The sequence below is a fragment of the Globicephala melas genome, chromosome 15 (assembly GCF_963455315.2).
Source record: "Globicephala melas chromosome 15, mGloMel1.2, whole genome shotgun sequence".
NCBI classification, from domain to species: Eukaryota; Metazoa; Chordata; class Mammalia; order Artiodactyla; family Delphinidae; genus Globicephala; species Globicephala melas.
Window position 1 is genome coordinate 59,657,929 of NC_083328.1, and position 22,914 is coordinate 59,680,842.

The following is a 22,914-nucleotide window of genomic DNA, read 5'->3' on the forward strand; positions in this document are numbered from 1 at the left end:
GCAAATCCTGGGGAAAAGGTGGAAAAATCAATAATCTGAGTTTCCTTTTCAAGGGGCCAGAAAAAAAAAAAAAAAAAAAAACAACTGCAGCAAATTAAATTCACGAAATGTGGGGGGAAATAAAAGATAAAATTAGAAATGAAGAAATAGCAGAAACACAACTGAGAATAATCAATAAAGTCAAGTTTTTAAACAAAGAATAAAATTGATAGTTCCTTAGTAAGACTGATTATAAAACAGGGATAAAATTTCAAATAAGTATAATGAAAATTAGGGTCTCAGTAAAGATACTTCAAACATTTGAAGATTTAAAACAAATTTAAGAAAAATTTTACATTAAGAAACTGACAATTTAGATGAAATAGGTAATTCCTTCAAAAAAAAATTTAAGAAAACTGTGAGAAGGAAAATGTAAAATCTTAATACTCCAATGTATTTTAAATAAATTAAATGCATTATCGAGACCTTTTCCAAAGAGATAACCTAATCCAAGATGGCCAGTTAATTATTTATTTATTTTTATTTATTTATTTATTTATTTATTTTTTGTGGTACACGGGCCTCTCACTGTTGTGGCCTCTTCCGTTGCAGAGCACAGGCTCCGGACGCACAGGCTCAGCAGCCATGGCTCACGGGTCCAGCCACTCCGCGGCATGTGGGATCCTCCCGGACTGGGTCACGAACCCGTGTCCCCTGCATCGGCAGGCAGACTCTCAACCACTGTGCCACCAGGGAAGCCCGGCCAGTTAATTTTTTAAAACTCTTTAAGGAAGCAATATTGCTAATCTCACACAAAGAGTTTCACAGACTATGAAAAGAGGAAGTATTCTCTAACTTCTTTATGAGGACAGCATAATATTAATACTAAAACCTGTCAATAATATTATAAGAATAGGCCATTTAAAACTCATTTTTTATCAATCTAGGACCAAAGGTTGTAAACAAAATATTGACAAATCAAAACAACCTGTATATAAAAAGAATAATACATCATCATAAAAAGGGCTTATTCCTTGAGTATATCACTTAATATATAAAAATTAATTAATGCAATTCAATACTTTAAATTAAAAAAGAGAAAAATGTTGTGATTATCTCAAAAGATGTAGTTCAAGCATTAAAAAATTTCAATAGCAATTCATGATGAAATATCTCTTAAAGTAAGAATGGAAGGGAACTTTTTAGTCTGGTAAGGAGTAGCTTAAAATAATGTAAGGCATAATACTTCATGGTTAACTACTCAAAGTTTTTCCTTGATATCAAGATCATTCAAGAATTATATTGGGGATACTATGTTATGTAATAATACAATAAAAATAATTTAAAAGCATATGTTTGGAAAGATAGAGACAAATCTTTCATAGTTTCTTTAACAACATGGTTATATATATAGAAAATACAAAAGAATTTGAAATTATTAGAACTTAAAAGTGAATTTTGTAAGGTTGCTAGATATAATATCATTATAAAATAATCAACCTGTTTTACGTATCAGCAACAAAAAATAGAAAATGAATTTTTTATAAAAACACAATTTATAACGGCTTCAAAACCATGAAATTCCCAAGAACAAATCTAACAAGATGTGTTCTAAATTTATATACTGAAAACAACAATTATTTTGAGAGGAATATAAAAATACACCCCCAAATGGGGTATATAATTTGTTCATGAATTAAAGCATTCAGTATTGCAAAGATAAGTTATTCAAATGGACTTGTCTAATCGTGTGTGTGTATTTGTGTGTGTGTGTGTGTCCCTGTGTGTGTGTGTGTGTGTGTGTGTAAGACATTGCGGGGGGAGAGAGAGAGAGAGAGGGAAAATGGTTGTTCAGGAATAAAGAGAAATAGAAAAATAAAAACCAAAACCCAATATTACACAAAAACAAATAGTAAGTGGTGACCATAATTTCAGTAATATTAATATTTACATTACATTTTAGTGGATTAAGCACTCCACCTGAAAAATAAATATTTGAATTTCATAAAAAGGCATGATCCTATTATGTACTGTCTAAAAGAACATAGATATATCTTATCAAGATAGAGAACAATTGGAGAGAAACAGTTTTGCATGGAAAAAGCTATACTATGCAAACAGTAAGAATTAGAAAGCTGGAGTGGCTATATTAATATCAGACATAATCGACTCTAAGACAACGAGTGTTTACTAAAGATAATGAAAACCATTTACTAATGATGAAATCCATCAGACAGACATGAAGTAGCTGATAACAGATCCGAAAAATATATGAAGTAAAAATTGACAAAACTAAATTGAAAATAGACAAATCCAAGTTCATGGTTGGAAATTTTATCATTCACTGACAATTACTGATAGAATAATTAGACAAAAATTCAATAAGAACATAACAAATCTGAATAATACTATTAGCCACCTCAACTTAATTAATATTTATTGAACTTTACATCAAACAGCTGCAGAATACACATTCTTTTCACGTACACATGGAATCTTCACGGAGACAGACAGATGGTGATCCTTAAACTAAGTTCTTTAAGTGTAAAAATATTGAAATATTGCAATGTATTGCAGTAGAAATAAGTTAAAAATGTTATCCAGAAAAAATTTCATAATTAAGTTGGAAATCAATAAAAATAAGGTAAGAAAAACACAAAATATTTTGAAACAAAACAGCATACTTCTGGGCTTCCCTGGTGGCACAGTGGTTACGAATCCACCTGCCAATGCAGGGGACATGGGTTCGAGCCCTGGTCCGGGAAGATCCCACATGCTGCGAAGCAGCTAAGCCCGTGCGCCACAACTACTGAGCCTGTGCTGTAGAGCCCGCGTGCCACAGCTACTGAAGCCCGTGTGCCTAGAGCCCGTGCTCTGCAACAAGAGAAGTCATCGCAATGAGAAGCCCGTGCACTGCAACGAAGAGTAGCCTCCGCTCACTGCAACTAGAGAAAGCCCGTGCACAGCAACAAAAGACCCAACGCAGCCAAGATAAATAAACAAATAAATAATAAAAAACAAAACAAAACAAAAAAAACAAAATACTTCTAAGTAAGCCATGTGTTAAATATATCATAATAAATATAATATAAATATATTTTATATTTATATAAATATATAAATATAATATAAATTATCATAAGGGTAATTTATGTATGTTTTGAACTAAATGATAATGAAATATCAAACATAAACAACTTATTAAAATGTGTAGAATATAGCTATTACTGTGCTTAGAGGGAAATTTATAACTGTAGATGCATGTATCATCAAAGAACGGTTTAAAAACAAAGATCTAATTTTTCTACCTAAAGAATGAAGAAAAAAGACAACTAAATTACATTCAAGGTAAGTTGAAGGAAGGAACTAATAAATACATGACCATAAATCAATGAAATAGAAAACAGAAAAATAAGAAAATTAGCAAAAGAGAAATTAAGAAAATTAAGCTTAATTTGCTTTGAGCAAATTAAGAAAATTAACATTGCCCTAGCAAGACTGATCAAGAAAAATTTCTTGTTTCAGGAATTAAAGAAGGGTTATTATTATAGATCATATCAACATTAAAAGGATACTGAAAGTATTATTAATCACTTTATGTCAATACATTTGACATGAGATGAAATGTCAAGTTGTTTGAAAGACAAATATGACCAGAAAAAAGATTAAATAGAAAATCAGAACAGTTCATATCTGTTTAAGAATATGAGTAAATTGTCCAAAATCTCAAAAATAAAACTCTAGCCCCAGATAATTCAACTAGTGATTCATATCAAACATTTAAGGAAGACTTTCTCATGAAATTTTAAAGAAAAGATAAGAAGAGGAAACACTTCTTAACTTGTTTCATGTAGCCATCATAACATATACCAAAATCTGACAAAGACAACATGAAAACTACCGATAAATATCCCTTATAATCATAGACAGTCATCTTAAACTGGTATTAGTAAATAAATTCAAGCAATATGGAAATAATACAATGCGCCAATGCTTAGTAGGTTTTTTGCTGGGAAGGCAAGGATATAGAATTGTTTATAGCATTTCCTTCTCATTTTGCCCTTTGCAGTTTCTATAGTGCTATCTCTTGTTCCATTCCTCATATTGAAAATTTGTGTTGAAATTGCTAGAAGTTTGCCAATTGTATTGATCTTTTCAAAAAAGCAGCTTTTTGTTCCATTGATTTTCTTTACAGTTTTTCTGTTTTCAATTTCATTGATTTCTACTCCTGTCTTTTATTACATCCTTTATTCTCCTTGCTCTAGGTTTAATTTGCTCTACTTTTCCTAATCTCTTCAGATGAGAGCGTAGATGAATGATTTGACACGTTTCCTCTTTTGTAATATAAGCATTTCATACTCTAAATTTCCCCCTGAGCACCTATTTAGAACAAATTCTGAACAAGTTGAATTTTCATTTTTGTTCACTTAAGTGTGTATTTTATTTCCCTTGAGATTTTCTCTTTTCCTAGAAGTGTGTTGTGTAGTTTCTAAGTGTTTGGAGATTTTCCTGTTTTGTTTCTGTTATTGATTTCTAGTCAGATTCCATTATGGTCAATCATACAGGGAACAAACTCTGTATGATTTTCAATTCTTTTTAATTAGTTGAGGCTTGTTTTATGGCCTAGGATATAGTCTGTCTTGGTATAAGGTTCATGGGAACTTGAAAGAAATTCTTATTCTGCTGTAGTTGGGTAGAGTGCCCTATAAAGGCACTTGCAACTTTGCTGTTTGGAGCATACACATTAGGATTGCTCTGTCTTCTTGGTGTATTTGCCCTTTTATCATTAAGTAATGACGTCTATAATCCTGATAATTTTCTTTGCTCTGAAGTCTACTTTATCTGATATTAATACAGTCACTCCTGCTATATTTTGATTAATGTCTGCATGGTCTATTTCCCCCATTCTTTTACTTACAACCTACTTATATCATTATATTTGATGTGAGTATCTTGTAGACAACTTATATTGGGTGTTATTTTTAAATACTCTCTGACAATCTCCATTTCTGTGTATTTAGATCATTTAAATTTAAATATAATAATTTAAATGTAATTACTTATATGTTAAGGATTAAATATTTTTGTATTATTTTGTTTCCTTTTTTCCTCTGTCTTCTTTTTCCTGTGAGTTACTTGGACATTATTTATAATATCATTTTGATATATCTAAAGTATTTTTTAGTGTACATCTTAACATAGGTTTTATAGGGTTTGCTCTCAGTATTACGTTTATATCCACAGTTAATCAGCCTACTGGTGCATCATTTTACCAGTTCAGGTGAATTTTAAAACATTATATCCCTTATGTCTCTTTGATCTTCCCCATTTAAAACAATCGACAAATACTTCTCTACATACATTGAGAACTACAATAGAGTGTTAGAATTTTTGCTTCAACTCTCAAACATAATTAGGAAAACTGCAAAGTAGAAGGAAAGTCTATGGTATTTACCAATATTTTTGTTCTTTCTGTTCTATCTTCCTTACTGATATACCAAGATTTACTTTTTTTACTTCCTTTCTGGGTGGAGAACTTCCTCTAGTCATTCTTTTAGGTTGGTTTACTTGTGATCATTTTTTTCTTCAACTGAGAATGTATTTATTTGCTCTTTATTCTTGAATGATATTTTCTTAGATATAGATATTTGGGTTGACAATATTCTTTCAGCACTTTAAAAATGTTGTGTCACTTCCTTCTGGCCTCCGTAGTTTCATGTGAGAAATCTTCTGTCCTTTGAATTGCTTTTCTTCTTTCGGTATGAGTGTTTTCTCTCCAGCAGTTTTAAAGACTTTTTTCTTTGTTTTCAGTTTCAGAAAAGTTAATTTGATAAGTCTTGAGGTGCATATTTTTAAGATAACTAATTTAGTCATCTTCTTGAATCTGTAGGTTTATCTTTTTTCAAACTGGAAGACTTTTGACCATTTCCTTGAATCATTTTATAGCCCCACACTTTTCCACTTTTTTTTTTTCTGGAATTTCCATGACACAAATGTTATATCTCTTGTTATAATCTCATAGGCTACTGAGGCTTAGTTCATTTATTTTTCAGTCTATTTTCTCTCTTTCTTCTGTTCTATCTTCAAGTTTATTGAGTTTTTCCTCTGTTCCCTTCATTCTGCTATTGAAACTGTCTATTGAGTTATTTATTTTGAATACATATTGATTTTTTTCAGTTCTAAAATTTCCATTTGATTCTTTATACAGGCACACATAAAAGATATTCTGGGTTTGGATCCAGAACACTGCAATAAAATGAATATTGCAATAAAGTGAATCATACAATTTTTTTGTTTCCCAGTATACATAAAAGTTATGTTTATACTATACTATAGTCTACTAAATGTTCAGTAGCATTACATTTAAAAAACAACATATGTACCTTAATTAAAAAATACTTTATTGCTAAAAAATGTTAACCCTCATCTGAGGCTTCAGCAAATCATGATCTTTTTGCTGGTTGAGAGTCTTGCCTCAGTGTTTATGGCTGCTGACTGAACAGGGTGGTGGTTGCTGAAGGTTGGGGTGGCTGTGGTGATTTTTAAAAATAAGACAACAATAAAGTTTGCGGCATTGATTGACACTTCTTTTCATTAGAACACTTAGAGTCCATTGTAAGGTGATCTGTTGGCCTAATTTCCATATTGTTGTGTCTCAGGGAGTAGGGAGGCCCAAGGAGAAGGAGAGAGATGGGGGAATGACCAATTAGTGAAGCAGTCAGAACATACACATAACATTTACTGATTAAATTTGCTGTCTTATATGGGCATGATTTTTGGTGCCCCCAAATAATGACAATAGTAACATCAATGATCACTGATCACAGATCACCATAACAAATACAATAATTATTAAAAGTTTGAAATATTATGAGAATTACCAAAATGTGATACAGAGATACAAAGTGAACAAATGCTGTTGGAAAAAAATGGTGCCAATAGTCTTGTTTGATGCAGGGTTGATACAAACTTTTAAATTATAAAAAAAATTCAGTGTCTGGGCTTCCCTGGTGGCGCAGTGGTTGTGAGTCTGCCTGCCGATGCAGGGGACGTGGGTTCATGCCCCGGTGCAGGAAGATCCCACATGCCGCGGAGTGGCTAGGCCCGTGAGCCATGGCCGCTGAGCCTGTGCGTCCAGAGCCTGTGCTCTGCAATGGGAGAGACCACAACAGTGAGAGGTCCACATACCGGAAAAAAAAAAAAAAAAAAATTCAGTGTCTGCAAAATGCAATAAAGTGAACTGCAATAAAAAGTGGATTGCCTATATTTTCTATTTCTTTGCTGAAGCTTTCTATTTGTTTACAGTCTTTCTTTCCTTTTAATGTGTTAATAATTGTATGTTGAAGCATTTTTATGATGGCTACTTTAAAATTCTTGTCAAATAATTCAAACATCTGTTCATCTCTGTGTTGGTATTCATTGATTCTATTTTCATTCAAGTTGAGATCTGCCTGATTATTAGTACTTTGAATAATTTTTTAGTTTGAAACTTGGACAATTTGGGTATTATATCATGAGGTCCTGGATCTTAATTATATCTTTTTTTCATATCAGGCCTCCTCCGGTACAACTGCATTGGCATAGTCTCATTTCTACCTGGTGGGGGTGGAAGTCCAGGTTCTTCACTTGGTCTCTGTCAACATGAAGGACAGGAGGAACTCCTCATTACTGTTGGGAAACAGAGGGATTTCAGGCTTCCCACAAAGCTTCCACTGATACAACTCTGGCTAAGAGGGGGACAAATATCTCATTACTTATTCAAACATGGCCTGATTTAACTGACTTTGACTCTGTGTGTGTGTTTGTCTGTGTGTGTTCATCTCATTACCCCTGAGTAGTGGTGAAAGTAATAACTAAAATTTTTTGACAGCAGTGGGTAGGAAGGGTGCCTCCTTACTGTCAGATAAGGGTGAAAGTTCAGGCTCTTAACATTGTCTACTGATACCATGGTGTGAGTGGTTTCATTATCACTGAGAGGTAGTGAAAGTCCTGATTTCCAATAGCCTTACTTTGTCACAAATCTCAGTATTTTACTGAGATAATTTCCTTCTATTTCTATTTTGCGGAGTGATTTTAATCATGAAAGTTTGTTGTATTTTGTTAGATGAATTTTATGCATCTAGAGATAGAATCATGCGATTTTTTTTTTTTTTTTTTTTGCCGTACGCGGGCCTCTCACCACCGTGGGCTCTCCCGCCGCAGAGCACAGGCTCTGGACGTGCAGGCTCAGCAGCCATGGCTCACGGGCCCAGCCGCTCTGCGGCACATGGGATCCTTCTGGACTGGGGCAGAAACCCGTGTCCCCTGCATCGGCAGGCGGACTCTCAACCACTGTGCCGCCAGGGAAGCCCCATGAATCATGTGATTTTATCTTTTATTTGTTAATGTGGTGTATCCCATTGATTGATTTTTGTATGTTGGGCCATCCTTGCATCTCAGTGATAAATTCCACTTTGTCATGTTGCACAACTCTTTATTGTGCTGTTGAACTTAGTTTGGCAGTATTGTTGAAGATCTCTGCATCCATGTTTGTTAGGGATATTGGCCTGTACTTTTTCTTTTACTGGCTTTGGTATCAAGGTAATGCTGGCCTTGTAAAATGAGTTTGGAATGGTTTCCTTTTCTTCAATTTTTTTGGAAGAGTTTGAGAATGATTAGTATTTATTCTTCTTGAAAATTTGGTAGACTTCACTAGTGAAGCCAGTTGGTCCTGAGCTTTTCTTTGTTAAGAGTTTTTCAGTTACTGAGTCAATCTCTACACAAGTTATAGGTCCACTCAGACTTTTTATTTTTTCATGATTCAATTTGTAGGTTTATGTTTCTAGGAATATTATCCATTTCCTCCAGGTTATTCGTTTACTGACATATAATTGTTCATAGTAGTCTCTTCTGATCACTTTTATTTCTCTGGCATCAGATGTAATCCCTTTTCTTTCATTTTAAAAAATATGAGTCTTTTCAAAAATCATCTCTTAATTTCATTGATTTTTAAATTGGTTTTTTTTTTTCTGTTTTCTTGTTCATTTATTTCTGCTTGATCTTTGTTATTTCTTTCCTTCTGCTAAATTTGGGCTTAGTGTGTGCTTATTTTCTAGTTTCTTGAGGTGTAAAGTTAAGTGTTTATTTGAGACTTTTCTTCTTTTTAAATGTAAGTGTCTATTGTTCTAAACTCCTCTCTTAGTATGGCTTTAGCTATGTCTCATAAGTTTTGGTGTGTTGTGTTTTTGTTTTCATTTGCCTCAATATATTTTCCAATTTTTCTTTTGATTTCCTCTTTGACCCCTTGTTCAAGAGTGTGTTGTTTAATTTTCACAAATTCATGACTTTAACAATTTGCTTTTTAACATCTTTATTGGAGTATAATTGCTTTACAATGGTGTGTCAGTTTCTGCTTTATAACAAAGTGAATCAGTTATACATATACATATGTATGTATGTATTGTACTGAAAGTAACAGAGACAGAAACAAATGAAAGAAGACCTTTGGACTCCCAAAATTCTATGGGCAGAGAACAAGGTGATAAAATTACTCAGCAGTAAATATATGCTATCACTCATGAAAAAGGAAAGATGGGTCTTATCAGTGAAAATAATGGAATGAGTAGTTCCAAGTGCCCATCCCTACATCGACACATTGAAAAATCAAGCAAAAAGTGTCAGAATTAACTTTGTCAGAACTCCGGAACATAGTCAAAGGTTAACAGCAACCAAGTGAACACTGAATCAAGAAAAAGGAAATGTTAACATATTAGGAAAACTTTGCAGCATTTTTACTTGTCTTTCCAGTAACTCCTTACTCAGCAGTGGTCTGAAAGATGGCAGCCTGGATTTGTAGTGTGTGAGCCAGTGTCTCGTTCCAGAGAGAGCAGGGCAGACCTCATTCTCAAAGCATTATGTTTATTTGTTCTAACCTATCAGGGGTACACCTCGACTGGCACAATGTATTCACCATTATTTTACTTAACTCAGAACCCACTCAAGGCAGAAACTGCCGGCACTCACTGAAAACTTTGAAAGGAAAATGAACAATTTGCTGCCTCCTGGTGGCAGAAGTTACAGTTGAGGCTACCTTTATTTAGGTGTTGAAAGCCTAGCAGGAAAAGTTGCTTTGACAAATTAAGGAGTTCAAAAATCCATGTGTATACTGGGAATTCAGGAAGCTACACACATGCAGAGGGAAGGACACATGCCCAGAAAAGTTCCTTTTCTTATTTTAATGTTGGAGTGACAACCTCCAAGCTCCTTTCATGTTAAGGCTGAAATAGGAAATCTGGCTTGGCATATAATAATTGGGTGCAACACTTCCTCACAGAAGTCTGTGTATTCTCCTATATTTTAGCTATAAGGTGTGAGATGTTGGTCTAATTACTTTTTTCCTTTGTTAATAATTTGTTTTTTCTAATTAGAGGCTTGGACGTTCTTCTCTTACCCTAGACTTCAGGAATTTTACCTGGATTTGCTTAGGAAAGTGACATATCATCAACCTATCCTGGATCCAATGACATTTAAATCTGCAGACTTAAGTCTTATTTTTAAATTACGGAATTATTTTGTTAAAATTTTTTTCTCAATTTAATTTTTTATCCTTTATGCATTCTTCTGAAACTGTTGACGTTTTTTGGATGACTCCTCCAGGTTCTCATCTACTCCCTCATTATTTCCATCCTTTGGGTTTTGTTGATGCTTTAAGGCATTTTTAGCACTTTCTTATCCAGGTTACTAAATTGGGTCTGAGTAGTGGTCGTACATTTTTGCCTTGAATATTTCATTTGGGAAATCATGGTTTTAAAATTAAGTTAATCTTTTCTCTGCATGTGAATTTGAAGCAGCCCTTCTATTCCATTTGGCAATGTATGAGTAAACTGTCTGCCAGTTTTTTGTGGATTTTTTTTTGTTGTGAGAAACCTTTACAGCTTACCTGAACCTATGCATTCTCAAGCTAAAATCAGGGAGAGGTCGGTATACTCATTCAACTCCTTTTTTAATTTCTTTGGTGGACATAAGCCTCATACACTCATGTGGGACCAAAGTTGACTCTCCACAGCCTTCACAGGTCTCTGAAAACTGGGAAATTCTTAAGGACTGCCAGGAATTTCTCTACCTCAGTCAAGGGAAAAAACCTCACAGCATTTCTCTTTGCCTGTAGCCCAGTAGAGCTAAGTCTTTACCTGTGCACCTGCCCAGAAGTATTAACAGCTCCTTGACACAGGAGAATTAGATACATTGAAATTCAGAGTAGAGGAGCAAGGAATGAAAGTCAGGTCACCAACTTCCAAGAATCCCTTGAGACACGTCTTCTAACATTACAACAGAAATGACAGCCCTGACCATGTAAGCATAATGAATAATTGACAAAGTAGGTAGAGATGTTGGGTTGAGGAGATGAGGTGTATTTAACATCATGAGGAATCCAAAGTGACGTCTAAAGTTAATAGATGGTAATAAAATATTTGCATATCTAATTTCATATTATAAAGCTAACTAATAGGAGAACTAAAGAATAATATTACTAACAAAAAGTGGGGCTAAGTTAAAACCTCCTACATAAGTGAAAACAAGGAGCTCTAGGTACAATTTTAACTTCATAAGTAAAGAAAAGGTTTTATACTATTCAGACATGAAGAGAACCATTAGAATATCAAACTTCGGAAATCTTCCTTTTGAGGAATGTTTCAGCGGATTTTTACTTCATATTTTATTTCATTCAATAATATTTGAAAATGTTTCATCACGTACATCTATGGCTTAGAATTAATAACTCTTTGTGAAATAGTTACATCATGAAATGTAATGAGATAAAGTATTTTGCCAACACAGGCTCAGTTAAGACTAGATTGGATTTTGTTTACTTTTGATTACCGGTCTGTTTTTCTTTGAATGTGACACTGTAGCAAGACAGAGTGACATAAGGGATATTATATAACTTATAGTTTAGTTGAATAAAGACCATATATATATTCATGTATTTTTATATACTTGTCCTGCTTTTCTATTAGCCATTGTGAATTAACTTGTGTATTGACCATTTTTTTGTCTCTGTAATTTCTGTTTGCTTAGATATTCTATTCTCGTCTCATCTCTTTCTTTTTAAAACTTTATCATTATTATTATTATTTTGGCTGTGTTGGGTCTTCATTGCTGCACTCGGGCTTTCTCTAGTTGCGGCAAGTGAGGGCTACTTTTCGTTGTAGTGCGTGGGCTTCTCATTGCGGTGGCTTCTCTGGTTGTGGAGCACAGGTTCTAGGTGCAAGGGCTTCAGTAGTTGCAACACGCAGCCTCAGTAGTTGCAGCACGCAGGCTCTAGGGCACGTGGGCTTCAGGAGTTGTGTAGCGTGGGCTCAGTAGTTGTGACACACAAGCTTAGTTGCTCTGTGGCATGTGGGATCTTCCCCGAACAGGGATCAAACCCATGTCCCCTGCATTGGCAGGCAGATTCTTAACCACTGCACCACGAGGGAAGTCCCTCATCTCTTTCTTAATAAAAAATTTGCTTTATTGAAAATTTGTGTTGTATTTTGATTTCTTCTCTTTATTTTTACTATTTATTTTATTTGCTGTATTTAAGTTTGATGTGCCAAATTTTCTCTACTCTTTCAATATGAATCTCTAAAAATTTATTTTAAACTTATGTCCTTGTTTAATATATGGATTGAATGGTATAAATTTTCCTCTAAGAACTCTAGCTGAGGGACTTCCCTGATTGCGCAGTGGTTAAGAATCCACCTGCCAATGCAGCGGACACAGGTTCAAGCCCTGGTCTGGGAAGATCTCATGTGCCGTGGAGCAACTAAGCCACAACTACTGAGCCAGTGTGCCACAACTAGTAAAGACTGTACGCCACAACTAGTGAAGCCTGCACACCTAGAGCCTGTGCTCTGCAACAAGAGAAGCCACTGCAATGAGAAGCCCTCACATCGCAACAAAGAGTAGCCCCCGATTGCTGCAACTAGAGAAAGCCCACACACAGCAGCAAAAGACCCAACGCAGCCAAAAATTAATTAATTAATTAAAAAAGAACTCTAGTTGATATGTTATATCTCTAATATAATTTAGTTCAGAAGATTTTATCTTATCAGCTTTGTTGGGTATGATTGATAAATAAAAATTGCTCTTATTATCATGTATAAAACATGATGTTTTGATACATATATACACTGTGCAGTGATTACCAAAATCAAATTAATTAACAAACCCATCACTACACATACTTACCATTTGTGTGTGTGTGTCTGATGAGAACACTTGAGATCTACTCTATTAACAAGTTTCAAGTATAAAATGTACTATTATTAACTATAGTTACCATGCCGTACATTAGGCCTCCAGAACTTATTAATCTTATAAACAGAAGATTTGTACCCTTTGATTATTTTCCTTTCCCCCCACACCCAGCCTCTGGCAACCACTATTCTATTCTACAGCATTCAACTTTTTTTTTTTTTTTTAAGATTCCACATATAAGTGAGATCATGTGATATTTGCCTTTCTGTGTCTGGCTTATTTCACTTATCATAATGTCCTCCAGTTTCATTCAGATTGTTGCAAATGGAAGAATTTCCTTCTTTTTAAAGGTTGAATATTAGGTTCTTACTACTGCCCTTTTTGTTCATTGTTTTCTGGGTGTTTTGAAGATCTTTTGTTCCTTTTTTCCTCTTTCGTGATTTGATGATTTTCTCTAGTGGTATCCTTTGATTCCTTTCTCTTTATATTTTGTGTATTTTCTACTATAGGTTTTTGCTTTGTGGTTGTCATGAGGCTTGGAGTCAAACTTTTAAATATCATATTAGGATCAGCCGAACCTCTGTCACACTCTTCTCTGCATAGTAATGAACTTTCCCACAGGTGAAAAATGGCTTATAATCACCCATAACCATGCAGAGCAAAGATGGGCAGGGCCCTCAGGAAACTTGCCTTTTTGCTTTTCATCCAGGAATCATCAACTTGTTACAGCCAAAATCCCTATAATGTGAGTAAATTTGAATATACTACCTTAGTATCTCAAAGTACCCTGAGTGGGAGTAAATGTTTTCTCTATTCTTCAAGTTCATAAACTTAGGCTCAAAGATGAGAAATCAATTGTCCATAGTTCAAGACTGAATACATGGTGAGACCATGAATAACCTCATATATGTCTGACCAAAAAGCTCATGGTTTTTTCTACTACCCTCCTTTGCTGAAATGACCTGCCTCTGTCCTCCCACCTTCCTGTGTGAGTTCAGGAGTTCTACCTACAGTGATAGACATGAGTATAAAAGACCATGATGTCCTACTAGTTGAGATAATCCATTCCTCAAATCTCTTCTACTAGATAATGATATATCATAGATGTATCTCTTGAAGGAGATGCATCAGAAACACCTGTAGGGCTTGTTTCCTGGTGAAGATAGAATAAATGAAGGTGATATTTCATTCTGATTACCTTCTCTGACTTATGTGGGGAGAGTTCTTACGAGAAAAGTCCTATGGTTTTTAAGTCACAGTACAGAACTCTTGATCTCCCTTCTATCCTCTTTAAGTTTGCAATTTATATGAATGTAGATTTCCAGGGAGGAAAGAGAATTGCATAATATCAAAGTGCTCTTAATCGTCAATTAAGTCTGTCTCAGTTCTAATAGCTAAAAATCAATATTTCTCTCCTCTGAAGTTGAGGTCCCAATATCTACATCGTAAGTTTGTTGTAGGAAATCCAATAAGAGAATGGATATGAAGGCACTCTGTAGAAATGCTTTTGTATTACTAGCCACTTCAAAAGTATGTAGCGAATGCCTTCGATCTGTAGGAGGAGACCTTCAATCATTCTATATTACAGATCAGTGGTTCTCAAAGTGTGGTCCTTTGACCAGCAACATCAGCATCACCTGGGAGCTAGTGAGTAATGCTAATTCTCAGGCTCCACCATGGAATCAGAAACTGGAAATGAGGACCAGAAATCTTTTTTTTTAATTTATTTTAAAGCAGGCCCTACAGATGTTTCTGATGCATTTTAAAGTTTGGTAATACTGCTAAGGCAGGTTGGGAGCCTATGGGCTGGGAACTGTTTTCAAGGTTGACACCATTTCTGTCCATTAGTCTTAATGAGTGTTTCGGATTAACCTTCACTTGTGCCTGGCCTCTATTTTATTTTCATCCCTACCCTGGAACTGCTGGTGCTATGGAAATATGATGCTCTTCCAAACATTGTTGAATGGAGAGACAATGGGAAAGAGGTTATAGAGAGAAGACTGACCCCAGATTAAGTTCCTTTGCTTTAATGAACCAGGCATCCTAGGTATAAGCAGTGATCATCGTTACTTTGGTTCATTTCCTAGTTGATAATTGATTCTAACAGTGGGGTAGATGTTTTATTACTGGAAGCTGAGGGTTTCAAGTTGTGGTTGATAGCCAGAACAGAGCTCACCTTCTGCTTGCCACATTTCCCTTTAAAATGATCTTTCTGAAACTCTCCACTTTTGCATTTCTTCTTGCAATATCTGATTTTGTTTTCACACTTTCTCAAAAGTAAATTCTCTGCATGAAGGAATTATATAAATCATTAAGCCAAAGATATTTATCAAAATAAATTTAAAACAGCAAGCTTTTTTTTTTTTTTGCTGTCCGCGGGCCTCTCACTGTTGTGGCCTTTCCCGTTGCGAAGCATAGGCTCCGCGACCGTGGCTCACGGGCCTCTCCGCGGTATGTGGGATCTTCCAGGACCGGGGCACGAACCCGCGTCCCCTGCATCGGTAGGCGGACCCTCAACCACTGCACCACCAGGGAAGCCCAACAAGCTTTTCTGAGCATTGACTATTCAAGTCTTTACCAGTTGCTTTCTTATATTTGTTCTAATAGTGAAAACCTCCTCTGAGGAATAAATGAGATTTCACCCACACATAAATATGTAGATATATGTATGGACTTACCACTCCTGAAATCAGAATTCTGCATGCCAGCTTTCACCAGAATCCTATTTCTCTCTCTCTCTTTTTTTTTTAACCACATGGGAAAAATATAACACATCATTACACATCAACACAAAATCCCCAACCAATTTCCTAAACTGTAACCAAAACACACTTATACATCTAGATAGAACTCACAAGCTATCATCTTAAAATATAAAATGTTTAAATTATTGTTGTAATGATTCTTAGCATTATCCAAAACACACATGGCTTATTTTGACACTTGGTGGGAGTTTCAAAAGGTCTTTACATGTTCGTGAGGTCTTACAAATTACATTTGGAATGTAACTCTATGCTTGCCTTATATATTATATTAAAATGTATTGAATGATAGACAAGTACATATAAACTTTTTATGTATAAACATGGATTATATATAATATTGAGATATATGCACATTTTTGGTAATTTTAGGAATAAAATATACAAGAGACATTTTACTAGGAATATATTAATCAGAGAGACACTCTTCAGGGTGTGCCTGTAAATATATATATATACTATATACATATATAAAATCTCCCGTCACTTGGCTTGACATATAGAAGGGCTTCAAGAGATGTTGGAGCTCTTCTTGCCTTTCTCTATGTTGAGTCCATTTATTGTTTTATTCAATATATATATATGAAATCAATCCCTACTGAGCAGGACAGACAAGGCCAGGCACTTACATTAGAAAGGAGGAGAAAGAAAATAAACAAGAAAATAAATAACTACAGATTGATATAAATATAATTATGGAAAGAAATAATGTGATGTAACACAGAGTAACTGAGTAGAGCTACTACTGACAGGGTGATATAGGAAATTATCCCTGAGGGAGTGACATTCAAGGTTAGACTTGAGAGATGAAAACGATCCAGCTATGTGAAGAGTTAGAAGAAAATTGTTAAAAACAAAGGGCTTTTGTATTTGCAAGGCCATGAGCTGGTGAAAAGCTTGATGTATCTGTTGAACTGTTGTTTTAATGACTCTTCTTCTTCCTCTTCATATTCTTCTGCACGCTTCAAGGCTCCCCACAGTGGTCCTTGGACTTAAAAGTTCCTTTCCAGCTGCTCCATCTATTATCCACTTTTTCCTCACTGTCACAAACATCTCTATGAATGTGACACTCAAATGTCTTTCCTCAGCTGGGAAATCTGGATGGAGATCTAAGATCAAGTCTATATTTTCCATCTTTCCACTCCTAATGTTCCACATTTTTTTGGGTTTTGTTGAGTTTTTCTCTCCCATATATCCTTCCTAAGCATTCCATTTATTTTTCTTAAAAGGCTCATTTATTTATTTTAATATTTATTTATTTAGCTGTGCCGGGTCTTCTTTGCTGCATGAGGGAATCTTTGTTGTGGCATGTAGGATCTTTAGTTGTGGCAGGTGGGATCTTTTAGTAGCTGTATGTGGGATCTAGTTCCCTGACCAGGGATGAAACCCACACCCCCTGCATTGGGAGTGTTGAGTCTTAGCCACAGGACCACCAGGGAAGTCCCAGCATTCCATTTCTAACGCTACCAGATCTTGGATGGATTGGTTAATCTCAGAGAATAATTGTGAATTGCTTGTATTTGTCTAGAAAGGGAACCTGAGTGTTCTCAGGGCCTTCAGTTTAGAAGTAGAACACCCTGTGTGTATGTGATGTATGTCATCAATGTCCCAGAGGCAGAGAGAGAAATCATGTAATCTAAACTTATAGAATTTCAAAGATACTGTAGACCAGAAGCATATTCTGAGGCAACTTTCATACTATTATTAATTTTCTCTTATCCATCAATCTGAACAGTCTTCTATTATAAGAGAACAAAATCGATCTCTAGATGCAGGCTGTAGGTTATTGAACAGCTCTCTTTCTGTTAGGAAGGTCTTTCTCAAAATCTAGTTTGTCACTTTGTGCCAGATATTTTTTATTTTAACATCTTTAATGGAGTATAATTGCTTTAAAATGTTGTTTTAGTTTCTACTGTATAACGAAGTGAACCAACTATATGTATACATATATCTCCATATCCCCTCCCACTTGCGTCTCCCTCTCACCCTCCTATCCGACCCATCTAGGTGGTCACAAAGCACTGAGGTGATCTCCCTGTGCTATGCAGCTGCTTCCCACTAGCTACCTATTTTACATTTGGTAATGTATATATGTCAATTCTACTCTCTCACTTCGTCCCAGTTTACCCTTCCCCTTCCTCGTGTCCTCAAGTCCATTCTCTATGTCTGTGTCTTTATTCCTGTCCTACCCCAAGATTCATCAGAACATTTTTTTTTGATTCCATATATATATGTTAGCATACGGTATTAGTTTTTCTCTTTATGACTTACTTATGACAGACTCTAAGTCCATCTAGCTCCCTATAAATAACTCAATTTCGTTTCTTTTTATGACTAATATTCCATTGTATATATGTGCCACATCTTCTTTGTCCATTCATCTCTCGATGGACACTTAGGTTGCTTCCATGTCCTGGCTACTGTAAATAGTGCTGCAGTGAACATTGTGATACATGTCTCTTTTTGAATTATGCTTTTCTCAGGGTATATGCCCAGTAGTGGGATTGCTGGTTCATATCGTAGTTCTATTTTTAGATTTTTAAGGGACCTCCATACTGTTCTCCATAGTTGCTGTATCAATTTACATTCCCACCAACAGTGCAGGAGGTTTCCCTTTTATCCACAACCTCTCCAGCATTTATTGTTTGCAGATTTTTTATGATGGCCATTCTCACCCGTGTGAGGTGATATCTCGTAGTTTTGATTTGCATTTCTCTTATGATTAGTGATGTTAAGCATCCTTTTATGTGTTTGTTGGCAATCTGTATATCTTCTATGGAGAGAAGTGTCTATTTAGCTCTTCTGCCGATTTTTTTTTTTTTTTTTTTTTTTTTGCGGTACGCGGGCCTCTCACTGTTGTGGCCTCTCCCGTTGCGGAGCACAGGCTTTGGACGCGCAGGCTCAGCGGCCATGGCTCACGGGCCTAGCTGCTCCGCGGCATGTGGGATCTTCCCGGAGCGGGGCATGAACCTGTGTCCCCTGCATTGACAGGCGGACTCTCAACCACTGTGCCACCAGGGAAGCCCAATCTATATATATATAGATATAAAGATATATAAAGGAAGACAGCAACCAAATCAATAAACAAATCTACCAATGATAATAAGTTCTAAACATTAAACTAAGATAAACATAAAACCAGAAACAAATTAGATGCAGACGGGATACCCCAAGTCTCTAGTTGCTCCCAAAGCCCATTGCCTCAATTTTGGGATGACTCGTTGTCTATTCAGGCATTCCACAGGTGCAGGGTACATCAAGTTTATTGTGGAGATTTAATCCGCTGCTCCTGAAGCTCCGCAGAGAAATTTCCCTTTCTCTTCTTTGTTCGCACAGCTCCTGGGGCTCTGGTTTAGATTTGGCCCTGCCTCTGCGTGTAGGTCACCTGATGGCATCTGTTCCCCACCCAGACAGGACAGAGTCAAAGTAGCAGCTGATTAGGGGGTTCTGGCTGACTCAGGCTGGGGGAAGGGAGGGGTATGGAATGAATGGCGGTCACGCAGTGGCAGAGGCCGGCATGATATTGCAACAGCCTAAGGTGTGCCATGTGTCCTTCTGGGGAAGTTGTCCCTGAATCACGGGACCCTGGCAGCGGCAGGCTGCACAGGCTCCTGGGAGGGGAGGTGTGGATAGTGACTTGCGCTTGTACACAGGCTTCTTGTTGGCTGCAGTACCAGCCTTAGTGTCTCATGCCCATCTCTGTTGTCCGCACTGATAGCCGCTGCTAACGCCCATCTCTGGAGCTAGTTTAGGTGGTGCTCTGAATCCCCTCTCCTCGTGCACCCCCAAAACAATGGTCTCTTGCCTCTTAGGCAGTTCCAGACTTTTTCCTGGACTCCCTCCAAGCTATCTGTGATGCACTAGCTCCCTTTAGGCTGTGTTCACACAGTCATCTCCCTGGGATCTGACCTCCAAAGACCGAGCTTCAGTTCACAGCCCCCACCCACCCCAGTGGGTGAGCAGACAAGCCTCTCAGGCTGGTGATTGCTGGTCGGCACTGATCGTCTTTGTGGGAATCTCTCCACTTTGCCCTCTGCATCTCTGTTGCTGTGCTCTCCTCCATGGCGCTGAAGCTTCCCCCCCCCACCCGACCCCCATCTCCACCAGTGAAGGGGCTTCTTAGTGTGTGGAAACTTTTCCTCCTTCACAGCTCCCTCCCTGAGGTGCAGGTCCCATCCCTATGCTTTTGTCTCTGTTTATTCTTTATTTAGTTTTTGCTCTACCTGGGTACGTGGGGAGTCTCTTGCCTTTTGGGAAGTCTGGGGTCTTCTGCCCGTGTTCAGTAGGTGTTCTGTAGGAGTTGTTCCGCATGTAGATGTCTTTCTGATGTATTTGTGGGAAGGAAGGTGATCTCCACGTGTTACTCCTCTGCCATCTTGAAGGTCCCCTCACCACCCCAGACTCTGGTGAGGCATGGTTGTTATATTAAGTCCAGAGGTTTTGGATGAAAGAGGGAGGAATGGGATACTCCAGCTTGGTTGAATAGGAAGTCAATATTATTTATTTATTTTTGTTTCACTTTTTCCTATCACACTCTTTGTGGTCACCTTCAATTACAGAACTCATTTCTCTGTATATATCTTTAAATTTCTCTCTCTCTCTGTTTTTTATTTTGTCCACTGATTTAGAACAATATACTGGCACTGGTCACCTGTCAACTGAGCTCTTCTATTTGCCCCATCTCTAGCCTGCTCCTTTCATAGGTTGTGGTCTGCACATGCAGTTCCTCCCCTGACCCTCTGTGATGTTCCACAAAACTCGTGGTATGCCTGCAAGCTATCAGCTCAATTAGATCTTGATGTTCGAAGAAAGGGATCATTAGTTTGGCCCTGCAGGTTGTGCCAACATTCTTGGAGAACTGAGTGTGCTACCTGAGATCTGATGAGGACTGAGTGTTCTCTGGGCATTTCCATTTATTTGCTCCTTATTACATCATATTGTGTCTGAATCATAGCTCAGTGCAACAATATGGCCACGTAAACTTCTTTTCCAACCTTTGCAAACACACGGCAGTGGAATGTGATGTGATTATGGCCAATGATATTAAGCAGAATATTTTTGGTGGAGTATCTGGTAAGATACTTTAAATGAGAGGGGGCAAAGATTCAAGTCATGTGTACCCATTAGCTTTTTAAAAATAGTTAATTAATTAATTGATTTTTAACATCCTTATTGAAGTATAATTACTTTACAAAGGTTTGTTAGTTTGTGCTTTATAACAAAGAGATTCAGCCATACATATACATACATCCCCATATATCGTCCCTCTTGACTCTCCCTCCCACCCTCCGTTTCCCAGCCCTCTAGGTGGTCACAAAGCACCAAGCTGATCTCCCTGTGCTATGTGGCTGCTTCCCACTAGCTATCTATTTTACATTTGGTAGTGTATATATGTCCACGCCACTCTCTCACTTCATCTCAGCTTTCCCTTCCACATCCCCGTGTCCTCAAGTACATTCTCTATGTCTGTGCCTTTATTCCTGTCCTGCCCCTAGGTTCTTCAGAACCGTTTTTTTTTTTTTTAGATTCCATATGGTATTTGTTTTTCGCTATCTGACTTACTTCACTCTATATGACAGACTCTATGTCCATCCATCTCACTACAAATAATTCAATTTTGTTTCTCTTTATGGCTGAGTAATATTCCATTGTATAAATGTGCCTTTCTTCTTTATCCATTCATCTGTTGATGTACACTTGGGTTGCTTCCATGTCCTGGCTATTGTAAATAGTGCTGCAATGAACATTTGGGTACATGACACTTTTTGAATTATGGTTTTCTCAGGATATATGCCCAGTAGTGGGATTGTTGGGTCCTTTGGTAGTTCTGTTTTTAGCTTTTTAAGGAAACTCCATACTGTTCTCCACAGTAGCTGTATCAATTTACATTCCCACCAACAGTGCAAGAGTGTTCCCTTTTCTCCACACCCTCTCCAGCATTTATTGTTTCTAGATTTTTTGATGATGGTCATTCTCACCGGTGTGAGGTGATATCTCATTGTAGTTTTGACTTGCGTTTCTCTAATGATTACTCATGTTGTGCATCCTTTCATGTGTTTGTTGGCAATCTGAATAACTTCGTTGGAGAAACGTCTCTTTAGGTCTTCCACCCATTTTTGAATTAGGTTGTTTGTCTTTCTGATATTGAGCTGCATGTGCTGCTTGTAAATTTTGGAGATTAATGCTTTGTCAGTTGCTTCCTTTGCAAATATTTTCTACCATTCTGAGGCTTGTATTTTTATACTGTTTATGATTTCCTTTGCTGTGCAATACTTTTAAGTTTCATTAAGTCCCATGTGTTTATTTTTATTTCCACTTCTCTAAGAGGTGGGTCAAAAAGGATCTTGCTGTGATTTATGTCATAGAGTGCTCTGCCAATGTTTTCCTCTAAGAGTTTTATAGTTTCTGGTCTTACATCTAGCTCTTTAATCCATTTTGTTTTTATTTTTGTATATGTGTTAGTAAGTGTTCTAATTACATTCTGTTACATATAGCTGTCCAATTTTCCCAGGACCACTTATTGAAGAGGCTGTCTTTTCTCCACTGAATAGTCTTGCCTCCTTCATCAAAGATAAAGTGACCATATATGCATGACTTTATCTCTGGGCTATGCATCCTGTTCCATTGATCTATATTTCTATTTTTGTGCCAGTAACATACTGTATTGATTATTGTAGCTTTGTAGTATAGTCTGAAGTCAGGGAGCCTGATTTCTCCAGCTCTTTTTTTCTTTCATGGACGCAACCTAAGTGTCCATTGAGAGATGAATGGATAAAGAAGATGTTGCACATATATACAGTGGAGTATTACTCAGCCATAAAAAAATGAAATTGAGTTATTTGTAGGGAGGTGGATGGACATAGACTCTGTCATACAGAGTGAAGTAAATCAGAAACAGAAAAAATAAATACTGTAGGCTAACACATATATATGGAATCTAAAAAAAAAAAAA